General features: G+C 41.4%; 1 pseudogene; it reads left to right on the top strand.

Moving 5' to 3' along the window:
* LOC115776864 (oxysterol-binding protein-related protein 10-like) overlaps positions 1-12240 on the top strand; it is a 105024-nt pseudogene that overhangs the window by 77005 nt on the left and 15779 nt on the right.

The raw sequence follows: 12240 nt of genomic DNA, 5'->3' as shown, positions 1-12240 counted from the left end.
CAGCAATCTGTGGCATAAGTGCGGGGCTGCTGTCTGAACACTAGTGAGCATTGCATCAAAAATCTCCCACTCTTCTCTAACTCACCAGTGAAGATCTCAGGGACAGGGAGAGGCCGTTCTGGGACCTCAGGTGGCGTCGCGGGCTGAGCGACCTGCAGCGGCGGCTGTGGAGGGAAAGCGGAAGCAGAAGCAGGAGCAGAATAAACATGCGACTGTGGTGCCACCGGTCTTAACATACCCCCCCAGGCTGCCATCATTGGATCATTTCATCCATACGACCAGAGAGCTGATGAAGCATTCGCTCATGACGGCCCAATTGCGCTTCCTGTTGAGCGAGAGCCAGTCCGATGTGTGGCTGGATGGTTCTGTCATGGCTCAGTCAGTAAGGACTCCAAACGCGGACTTTGCAGAATAAGAATAAAAGGTTTATTCATCAGACACAAACTGCGAATCAATGGAGGAGGTTTCCCATGAGGAGACAGGTTTGCAATGATCCTGATCTTCCACACCAACAGACAGGGTCCCAAAACTCCCAAACAAACTAACTCCAGCTGAGCCTCTCACCACTACTTTTCACTCGGGGACACCGGGAGATCTGTGTAGAGAGAAGCAAACAAGTGACCAGCAGAACTGCGACGGTAAGTAGAAGACAGAGGAAAAACTGAGCCAAGTACACTAACGTGTATACTAGACCATCCAGCGTCGACTGATAGCCACCGCACAGCATAAGTACTGGCTAGATGAGTGAATCCCCAACAGGTGTGCTGCAGAGGCCAATTGGAGACTTAGGCGGACACACCCAAGAAAACACCACACCCCACACACACACACACACACACACACCACACCCACACAAAAGAAAAACACAGGGTCCAGGGAGGCAGGCTGTGACAAGTTAGGTCCACACATTTTTGCAGAGTGGCATCATTTTTAATTCAGGGGTTTAACTTACGTTGCATTAATTGTTCAGGAATCGCAACAATTTTTATACATAGTTTCCTATTTTGAGAGGCTCAGAAGTAATTGGCTGTTCGGGTGGTTGTAACTTGTCTGTTTGGGTCTGTTTTTGCCTTGCTCAGCATATTACAGTCTATATTGTCAGTACTTGGGCGACGTTGTATTACAAATGATTACAAATGGACTGTAAGTGTTGAGAGTATGTACATGGAATATTAAAGGAAGTCACTCACCAATTAAGAGGGAAAAGGTCCTGTCAGCTCTAAGAAAGGAAGGGGTGGATATAGCGTTGCTACAGGAGACGCATTTAAATGACTCCAAACATTTAAAGCTGCAACAATACGGCTTTGAACACGTCTTTTTCTCTTCTTTCACTAATAAAAGTAGAGGAGTTGCGATTCTTATTCAAAAATCGGTGCCCTTTAAAATCATAGAATGTATTAAAGACGCATATGGGAGGTATGTACTTATTAAAGCAATGATAAATGGGGAAGAACTTGCTATTTTAAATGTCTATTTCCCACCAGGTCACCAGGTTAACTTTTTAACAGAAGTGATGACAAAACTTGTAGACCTCCCCTTAGAAAACATGACTGTAGGAGGGGACTTTAATTGTCTTAGGATAAGTTCCCCATTAGCGCCTTTCCCATTTCAAGAAGATCAAAGCAGGTGTTTGATCTTTTTGAGGAAGTGGGTTTTGTGGATGTGTGGAGGGAACTCCACCCTGCTGGAAAGGAATACACTTTCTACTCCGCCCCCCCACAAATGTTATACACGTATTGACTATTTCTTCCTTCCTAAAATTATTCTAAAACAAGCTGTCTCATGCAAAATAGGTCACATAGTCATATGCTGCACCATGCTGCAGTGTATCTAAACTATGCCCCTAAAAATGCAAGAGTTCAGTCGACTCATTGGAGAGCAAATTCCCTGATTCTGAAGGATGAAAAATTTTTGGAGTATTTTAGAACAGAATTTAAACATTTCCTTCAACTCACCCTCAGCTAGTAGCCCATGTTTGCTCTGGGACACAGCTAAGGCATTCAGCAGGGGACTAATAATATCATATACATGCAGCAAAAAGCAAAGAATTGCAGAACAACAAAATATATTAAAAGGAAGCTTAAACTTGCTGAAAAAGAATATTTTAAAAAACCCTCACAATCTAAGTTGGGAGAGCTAAATGACATCAGGTGCAACAAAGGCTGTTTGAACATGGGGATAAGCCAGGTAAATATCTTTCCTACCTTATAAAAACACAAAAATACTCCCAAACAATTACTTCAATTTCTGATGGGAAGGGCTTGTGCTCAACTGACCCAGAGACAATAAACACAACATTTTTTTTATTTTATAGAAATTTGTACAAATCTGAGCAATGTGACAACTCTCAATCTTTAATGGAAACTTTTTTTCCACAAATTAAGCTGCCTAATTTGCCAGATGAAAAAAAGAAAGATCTAAATGCAGAAATATCTGTAGCAGAGGTGGAGAGAGCCATTAAATCTCTTTGGGGGGAGAGCACCAGGATCAGATGGGCTCACATCTGAATTTTACAGAGAATTTATGGATTTATTATCAGAGCCCTATTTATCTATGCTGAACGATTCATTTGGTACTGCCCCCCCCCCCCCCCCCCCCTTTCAGGGAAGCTAATATATGTTTAGTTCTTAAAAAATCAAAGGCTCCAGAAAATTGTAGCTCTTACAGACCCATCTCATTACTTAATGTAGATTTGAAAATATTGTCCAAAATTCTGGCAACACGTTTGGAAAACATTTTACCTCTCTTAATAAAGGTGGACCAACTCCTGCAATCATTTCAGACGTCTTTTAAATGTTGTTCAGTTGTGTCAGCAGCGGACGGTGGAGGGTCTTGTGGTCTCTTTAGACTCAAAAAAAGGCGTTTGACCGTGTCGAGTGGCCTTACTTGTTCTATACTCTGCATCAATTTGGGTTGGGTCCTAATTTTATCAGATGGGTTAAAGGTCTTTACAATTGCCCCTTAGCAGCAGTTATTACAAATTGGCTTAGGTCTAAAAATTTTGAGGTAGGAAAGGGGAAACAGGCAGGGTTGTCCCCTTTCACCCTTATTATTCACGCTTGCAATTGAACCGCTGGCTGAAGCAATTCGTGGGGACCCTTCTGTATTTGGAATTAACACTGATCAGGAGGCCCATGAAATTTCTTTATATGCCGATGATGTTTTATTTCTTTCCAGACCAGCTATTTCAGTTTGCAGAGTCATCACAATCAGTTTGGCTCATTCTCTGGGTATAAAATAAACTTCTTGAAATCCGAGGCCATGCCCTTAGGTAAACAACTCTACATTCCCAGCTTCCCTTTTAAGTGGTCTCCTGCAGGATTTAAATATCTTGGTATATTTATTATATCCTGCTTCGATCAGATGTTCAGAGCAAACTTTATTCCACTATTTGACAAAATTAAGTTAGATCTTGAACGTTGGAATTACCTTCCCATATCTTGGTTAGGCAGAATTTCACTTCTTAAAATGACTATTCGCCCTCGCTTGCTTTATCCAATTAAAATGATTCCTATCCTGTTTACTCAGAAGTGGATCCAAAAACTTAAAGGCTGGTTTAGTTCCTTTATTTGGAGCAAAAAAAGGGCCTTCATAAAAATGTCAACACTACAGCTTCCAAGACATATGGGAGGCTTGGACCTTCCAGATCTCAAAAAATATCAACTGTGGTCTCTTCTCTTATATACTCGAGAGTGGATATCTGGAAATCCATCCACAGTCTGGCTGGATATAGAGGCCTCACTATGCAGCTGCCCTCTTAAAAGTCTGCTTTTTCTTAAAACTATGAAAATGATAAATAAATGCTGTAACAATCCAATTACTGTTATTACAGTCAAGGCTTGGAGAGCAGCTCAACATATTGAGGGGAGATGTGGGAAAACATCCCCCTTTACCTCCTTTGTCCATAACGCTGATTTTGTTCCGGGTATACTGGATGCAGGTTTTGGGGAATGGGTGGCTAAAGGTATTTCCTCTTTTGGTTGTCTCTTCAAAGAGCGGACTCTCATGTCATTTAATCAAATTGTAGAAGCCTTTGGAATAGGAAAAAATAATGTCTTCCGCTTTTTTCAGATAAGAGATTTTGTTAAAAAAGAAACTGAGATCTCGGACATTGAAAAGCTGTTCTTTGGAATGCATGAAGTGTCACTAAGTATGTATTACAAAACATTAAAATGTCATAAGTCTGATTCATTAATAACTCTGGCTCAGACCTGGGGAGAAGAACTGGATACTGTGATCACAGAAGAAATGTGGAGCAGTATTTGGAACTCTGCCAGAAAATCTTCTATTTGTAATCATTCCTGGGCCTTACAACTTAAATTACTGCATAGAGCACACTTGGCCCCAAACCGGGTGTCTAAGTTTAAACCAGGTTCTTCTCCACAGTGATCTAAATGTAAAATACATGAAGGTAGCCTCACACACTGTCTCTGGTCATGTCCTAAGATCCAAGAATATTGGGAATCCATTCTGGTCAAAATTAGGAAAATTTTTAAAATTAATATCAGTCTCGATCCAGTGTCTCTTCTCCTCGGTCTACCGAGTAAACATATTAAGAACAAAAACAAGCGTAAGTTGTATAACATTTTAACTTACTGTGCTCGGAAGAATATTTTACTGCAATGGATTTTGAATAAGTCGCCTACTGTTTTTGGGTGGAGGAAGCTTATTTTGGAATACATCCAACTTGACTTTTTGACATTATATATTTATTGTTTTCAACAACACGTAATTGTCAACAGCGCAACAGTGACAGCAAGACAGTCTTCCGGGTATGTATACATACACCATGTTGATCAATCAGTTAAGACCAGTCAGCATAAATGGATGTTTACAGCGCTCTTCAACCACACGTGAGTCCTTACAGCAATAACAGCAGTGAACGGGTCCCAGACTCCAACTGCACAACTGTCAGTAGTATTATAGAAAAGATAAACAAACACAGTCCAGAAAGGACAGAAACAAGTGAAAAACAAAACGGTAACACCCCAACCCACCCACCCCAAAATGAAGAATCAACAGAGTAAGTGTAAATAATAATAAATTGCAAGAAGAGAAGAAAAAAAAAGGGGGGGGGGGGGGGTCAGGGGGTCCACCAAATTAAAGTAAGACAGCTGCTACTTGTGACTCACACGAGTGGAACTGCTCATATGTTCAAGGAATGGCCCCCAAATCCTAACAAATCTGGGAACATCGTTACTGAGAGTATAACGTATTTTTTCAAGGTGTAAGCAGGAAACCATATTATTCAGCCAGCACTTAAAAGAGGGAGGTGAGGCTGATTTCCACAGAATGACACGTTTAGCTACAACCATACCAGATGAGAGAGCCTGTCGTGCGGGCAGAGGGAGAGCAGAGCAGGAATCAGATACCCCAAAGATGGCAATAAGACAGTCAGAGGTTATCTGCAGTCTATACGCAGCTTGGTAGAGAGAGAAAATATCGGACCAGAAAGCTGTTAGATTACGGCAGTGCCAAAACTGATGTCCCAGGGTGGCATTGGGGTGTCTGCACCTGTCACAGACACTTGAAAGATCCAGGAATATTTTACTTAACCGTGCTTTAGAGAAGTGCAGACGATGTACCACTTTAAACTGAAGTAGCTGCAGCCTAGCATTAATTAAGCAGTCCTTTATTCCTATCAGAATACGATCCCAGAGTGCAGCAGAGATTGAAACCCCCATATCTTTGGCCCATGCATCTCTAATATGAAGAGATGATGTAGTTGCAGAGAAAACATTCACAAACTGTGAAACAAGATGTTTGGAAGTGGGAGGTTTAATAAGAAGATCATAAAAAATATGTTGCATTGGAAGCTGATTTGAACCCGAGCTCAGTTGGTTTGCAAAGCTCCTAACCTGCAGATAACGAAAAAAATGATTTGGGGTCAAACTGAATTTAGACTGCAGCTGTGAGAATGACAGAAACTGCTTATCAATAAAGAGGTCTTTGAGAGAGGAGAGGCCTCTACCCGACCAGAGACCAAAGACCAAAGCAGGCCTGGTTTGAAGCAGGGGTTATGGCACAGGGGGGCATATATGGACACATTTGGTAGTTTTAAAACTCTCTTAATTTCTTAAATGAGTTCCTGAGTATGAAATCAGTGGCGAGCCTCTTAGAAGGAATATCCAGTTTGGAGAATAAAATTGCAGGCAGAGAGGCTGCAGTTTGTTGTAACAGGTTATGGGATTCAATCTGAGGCCAGGAAGAGACTCCCTCCCCAGCTGTCCCAGAGGTCCAGAACGTCCAGACTCTTTCATTTCAAGCCCAGTAATAATGCCGAAAGACCGGAAGACCAAAGCCACCGTCCACTCTGGCCTTCTGCAAGTGTTCCTTAGAGATACGGGAAGGTTTATATGCCCAAACAAAGGGCATAATAATTGAATCCAACATTTTTAAAAAAGAAGAAGTTATAAAAATAGGGATATTTTGAAAGAGGTAGATGAATTTAGGCAGTACTACCATTTTGATAATATTGATATGACCAACTAATGAGAGTGGCAGTAACCTCCATTTATCGATCCATTTCTTAAGCTTCGAGAGTAAATCTAAATAATTTAACTGGAAAAGCAACTTAGGGTCCACAGCAGAGGCGGGAAGTAACGAAGTACAAATACTTCGTTACTGTACTTAAGTAGATTTTTCAGGTATCTGTACTTTACTTAATTATTTATTTTTCTGAGTACTTTTTACTTTTACTCCCTACATTTTTACACAAGTATCTGTACTTTCTACTTCTTACATTTTCAAACAGACTCGTTACTTTTTAACACGTCAGAGAGAAGTTTGCATTTCCGGTCAGTGCGCCGTCAAACATCAAACGATCTGAGCCTAAACGGAGGAATAATAACACATAAGAGACAATCGTACTGGCGTATCCTCCATCACTGGGCTTATCTCATACAAAGGGATTAAATACACAAACCCATATAATTAATGTATCATTTATAGCGCTATAATCGGGCCGGACCGAGTCCGTAAGTTGCGCTGCGGCACATAAACAGCTTAGCTAGCGCTACTGAAGAGGAGCGAGCATGAAGGGAGTAACGTGTGGCAGGTAAATGCAACGTTTCTAAATGCTCAACAAATATCAGCAAACACACAAAGTGTGTGCAGTTTGTCACACAGTGTGTCTGCTAGCTAAAAGAAGAGCTGCTGTATTTCAGGGAGAGCAAAGAGAGAGAAGTTTACTCAGAGATGGAGAAAGAGGACAGGAGAGGAAGAAGAGAGGTTAGATTTAAAGGTAAGGACTGGAAAATAAACTGAAGTATGCTGACTTTGTGTAATTCAAAGATTCTATGAAAATACTGCAGTTTAGTGTGTAATAAATAGGTTAGCTTGTACTGTATTTACAGTAAAGCTCTGTGTTGGACTGGAGCACAGTGTTTGTGTTCATGGTCAGAGTTACAGGTTACATCAGTGCAGCAGAGATGAGTTTGAATCAAAGCTGCTGATGCTGAGATTCATTCACTGAATCCAACATTTCTACAGCCTGTATGCTGTCAGTGTAGGGGATGGAGATCAGCTCAGATAGCTGTGAAATACTGGGTTACATCTTTGTGAGTTCAGTTCATCCACACAGAGCAGTAAACCTCAGAGCAGCAGCAGCAGCAGGTCAGCTGATCACAGCCTGCACACCAACATCATTTACTGCAGCTACAATAGAAAGCTGTGATTCTTCTCCCCATGCAGAGACACTACAGCTGATCTTAGGGTTCCTCCACCTTCTGAATCCCACTGTAACCCCTGAGTATCCTCATGTTGGTGTTTAGGTGGAGGCACAGTCACCCTCTACTATGGAGGACACAGAGAACAGAGCTGTGTTTAAATTCCCTTTCACAGTTTGTGTCCTACAGAACAGATTCAAACTGAGTGCATTCATTAGGATTAAAATTTAGATTGGAATAACATTTGTATTCTCATGTAATATTATTTTATATTATTACAATAATATATAATGAGGTTCGGTTTGTTTTACACAAAAATAGCTTGTAGAAACATCCTCCAAAGGACTACTTTTACTTTCTTACTTTGAGTACATTTCAGAGCCTGTACTTTTTTACTTTTCCTTAAGTAGAGAAGTTGAACCAGTACTTCGACTTTTACTAAAGTATTTTTCAACATAAGTACTTGTACTTCTACTTAAGTACAGAATGTTAGTACTTTTGCCACCTCTGGTCCACAGGGATATTGATACCAAGATAAACAAAATGATCATGAGAAATTTTAAAAGGCAAACTATTCAAGAATGCAGAGTCAAGTCCATCTGAAAGGGGACTTAGTCCAGTTGATAGTAAACCCAGAGAGCTGTCCAGATCTGTGTAGGAAATCAAGGAGCGGAGGAAGAGCGGCTTTAGCGTCACTTAGGGTCAGGACTACATCATCTGCATATAGGCCAATGACATGCTCCGATGCGCCGCACGTGATCCCTGAAATATGCTGATTAGACCTGATGGCAATCACCAGAGGTTCTAGAGCTAAAGCAAAAAGCGTCGGAGACAGACAACAGCCCTGCCTAGTGCCACGTTTCAGTAAAAAGGCAGGCGATTTATCTCTATTGGTTAGTACATATGACCTAGGATGAGCATACAAAGTTTTTATAAAAGATAAAAATTTTGTGCCAAAACCAAACCTTTTGAGGACTGTGAACATGTATTCCCACTCCACCTGATCAAATGCCTGCTGGGCGTCCAAAGATATAATTGCAGAGTTGGTAGGAGGGGAAGAGTACATGATGTTTAGTAACCGTCTCGTGTTAGAGAAAGAAAATCTTTCTGGAATGAATCCAGATTGATCGGGATGTACCAGCACACCGATATGAGAAGGCAATCGATTAGCCAAAAACCTTTGCAATAATTTTCTGATCTGAATTAAGCAGGCTCAGAGGGCGGTATGATGTCACATTAGTAGGATCTCTATCCTTTTTAAGTAAAAGACAAATATTAGCATCATATAGAGACTCAGGAAGGTGCCCAGCCTCAATAGATGAGTTAAGCATGCGCAGTATAAGTGGCGACACATATCGATATGGGCCTTATAAAATTCAATCCCAAAACCGTCAGGGCCACACGCCTTTTCACTAGGGAAAGAGCGGATCGCAGTTTTTATCTCCTTCAAAGTTACATCAACATCTAATTCCAACATGGAGGCATGCATGAGAGTAGGGATGTGCAGTGATTGGAGAAAGTCTGTGATATCTTCAGATGCAGTTGTACTGGAGGCATAGAGTTTACTATAAAACTGGAAAAAGGTATTATTTATAAGCTTATGGTCTGTTAACAGATGACCTGATGGAGAAAGTAGCTTATTAACAGCACGTTCTGCATGTAAACCTTTCAGCTGCCTAGACAGTATTTTATCTGCTTTGTCCCCCAATTCAAAGTACCTCTGACGCATCCTCTGAATATCATCCATGACCCGCTCACCCAAAATACAGTTATATTCGTATTTTAACTTCACAATAGATGCAAATATGTGGTCAGAGTTGGAGCTGAGAAATGCATCTTCTAAGGTGATTAATTGCTTCTCAATTTCAACCAGATGAGTACGTCTGGCCCTTCTGACCCCAGACTGATATGATATAATATCACCTCTTATTACAACCTTGAAGGATTCCCAGAGAGTAGAGTCGAAGACAGCCCCATTATCATTAAAAGCCATAAAATCCAGTATTTTATTGGAAACAAATTTATAAAAGGAGGTGTCTAAGTTCAAGGAGGGGTTAAATTTCCAATTGTATTGTGCTCTCTGAATATCAAAATTGAATTCAACTGACAACGGTGCATGGTCAGAGATAAGAATCATGTGATAAGTAGATTTAAGAACACAAGGTAATAAGTTTGAATCAACAAAAAAATGGTCAATTCTAGTGGAAGATTTGTGTACTGAAGAGAAGAAAGAATATTGCCTCTCTACAAGATGTAGATGTCTCCAAACATCAATCAGATCTAAAGATCTTGCTCGCTCGCTTATAACAGAAGTGGACTTTAATAGTGGGGTGGGTTTAGATGAGGACCTATCCAGCACCGGGTCGAGGTAGTTGTTAAAATCACCTCCAACTATGATCTTATGATTGCTGTGCTCAGCCACAAGATTGAATACTTTTCTAAAAAACTCTGGACAGTCAAAATTAGGTGCATAAGTGTTAAGAAGAGCCAGAGGAACAGAATTGAGAGTGCCAGTGACAATAATATATCTCCCACTTGGATCCACCACCTGGGAGTTAAATATACACGGTATGGTTTTACGAATAAGAATGGCAACACCTCTTGCCCTTGAGGTGAAGTTGGATTGATACACCTGTGACACCCAGGAAGCCCTCAGGTGTCTCTGCTCAGTTGGCGAGATATGCGTTTCCTGTAAGAACACAACATCGGAACACAAATGTTTCAAATGAGAAAAGACCTTGCCCCTCTTGAGGGCCCTACCCATGCCTCTACAGTTCCAGGTGGTGAAGGTGATGGGGCTTATGCCTAACCCAGAAGGCCCACTAGTAGTATGCATTCAGAGTGGTAGATGAAGGGTTGCAGATGGAGCTGAAAGTAGGGAAGTAAATAAATGAAAAAAAGAAAATAGAGGAGAGAGAAAAAAAAAAAGGGGGACCCCCCCCCCGAAACAAACAGTGCATCAGTGCATCCCAATAAACGAAGGGAGGCTGCTGTGAACTGAGCAGAGCTACACTCAACAAGAAAAACTCTAAGCAGCCCGAGATAAAATACAGAGCAAAAACTTCGTGAATCTCCAAAGTACAAAAACAGAAACAGTAGAACACCTGGTCAATTAAGTCAATAAGAAAAAGGCACAGAATCTGAGCCAGGGATCATAGCGTCAATAAAATTTGCTGCTGTCCAAGAAAATGAAGCGAAACAGCCTAGACTCAGGCGCTTGTAGTAACAGAGATGGAGCTGGCGAAAAGATCAGCCTCTGCCGGTGAGATCCTTTGTTTTGTATTGCATTTATCTTTTTCTGGGTTTCTTCTGGTTGTGGGTTTTGGTATGTTTTGATTTCTAGTTCCTTGTGTACCCCAATGTTCAGTGTCCAGTCTGTGTCTTTCCTTGTCTGACTTCCTGTTTTATTTTGATAGTCTTCTGGTCCCTGTGTGTTGTGTTCTGTTTTGCTTTCCCCTTGTCATTAGTGTTATTTGGTTCACCTGTGTTCCCAGCTGCTTCCACTCCCCTCATCAGCCCTGTGTATTTAAGTCCAGTGTTTCCTCTGCTTGTTGTTGTGTCCTCATCAGTGTTCACTTTGTTTTGGCCTATGCTGCCTTCCATCCTGCTGGGTGCTCCCTGCTCCAGATTTAAGTTTTTGCTTCAGTCTAGTCAAGTGTTTTGTTTTCCAGTCTGTAGTTGGTGCTGCTGGTTATGTCTAGTCCAGCCTTCTGTTTTGTTCTCTAAGCAAATAAAGATTAGTTTAAATTTTACCTCCATCTTGTATATCCTGTGTTGGGGTCCTCTTCCTTGACTGCCACAGCGTCACATGACAGAGAAAGTGATGGAGGTATCTTTGAGGAGAGCGTTTTTGGTTCCATGCTTCTTGAGTACAAACTAAATCTGCAGCAACCTGCTAGACCTCCAGGGACACAAATTAAAATCCCATACATGATCATTGGTTACGCTGCATTTCCCCTGCACAACAATCTTTTGCATCCTTTTTCCAGTTATATCATATAGATCAGGGATACTCAAACTCCAGGCCTCGAGGGCCAGTGTCCTGCAGGTTTTAGATGTGTCCCTGATCCAAGACACCTGAATCAAATGGCTGAATTACTTCCTCAGTATGCAGTCAAGTTCTCCAGAGTCCTGCTAATGACTTCTACACTGCTCAAAAAATAAAGGGAACACTTAAACAACACAATATAACTCCAAGTAAATCAAACTTCTGTGAAATCAAACTGTCCACTTAGGAAGCAACACTGATTGACAATCAATTTCACATGCTGTTGTGCAAATAGAATAGACAACAGGTGGAAATTATTGGCAATTAGCAAGACACACTCAATAAAGGAGTGGTTCTGCAGGTGGGGACCACAGACCACTTCTCAGTACCTATGCTTTCTGGCTGATGTTTTGGTCACTTTTGAATGTTGGTGGTGCTTTCACACTCGTGGTAGCATGAGACGGACTCTATAACCCACACAAGTGGCTCAGGTAGTGCAGCTCATCCAGGATGGCACATCAATGCGAGCTGTGGCAAGAAGGTTTGCTGTGTCTGTCAGCGTAGTGTCCAGAGGCTGGAGGCGCT

This window comes from Archocentrus centrarchus, unplaced genomic scaffold, assembly GCF_007364275.1.
Source record: "Archocentrus centrarchus isolate MPI-CPG fArcCen1 unplaced genomic scaffold, fArcCen1 scaffold_40_ctg1, whole genome shotgun sequence".
Classification (NCBI taxonomy): Eukaryota; Metazoa; Chordata; class Actinopteri; order Cichliformes; family Cichlidae; genus Archocentrus; species Archocentrus centrarchus.
The sequence above is the reverse complement of the archived record's forward strand: the minus strand, read 5'-3'. Positions and strand labels throughout refer to the sequence as shown.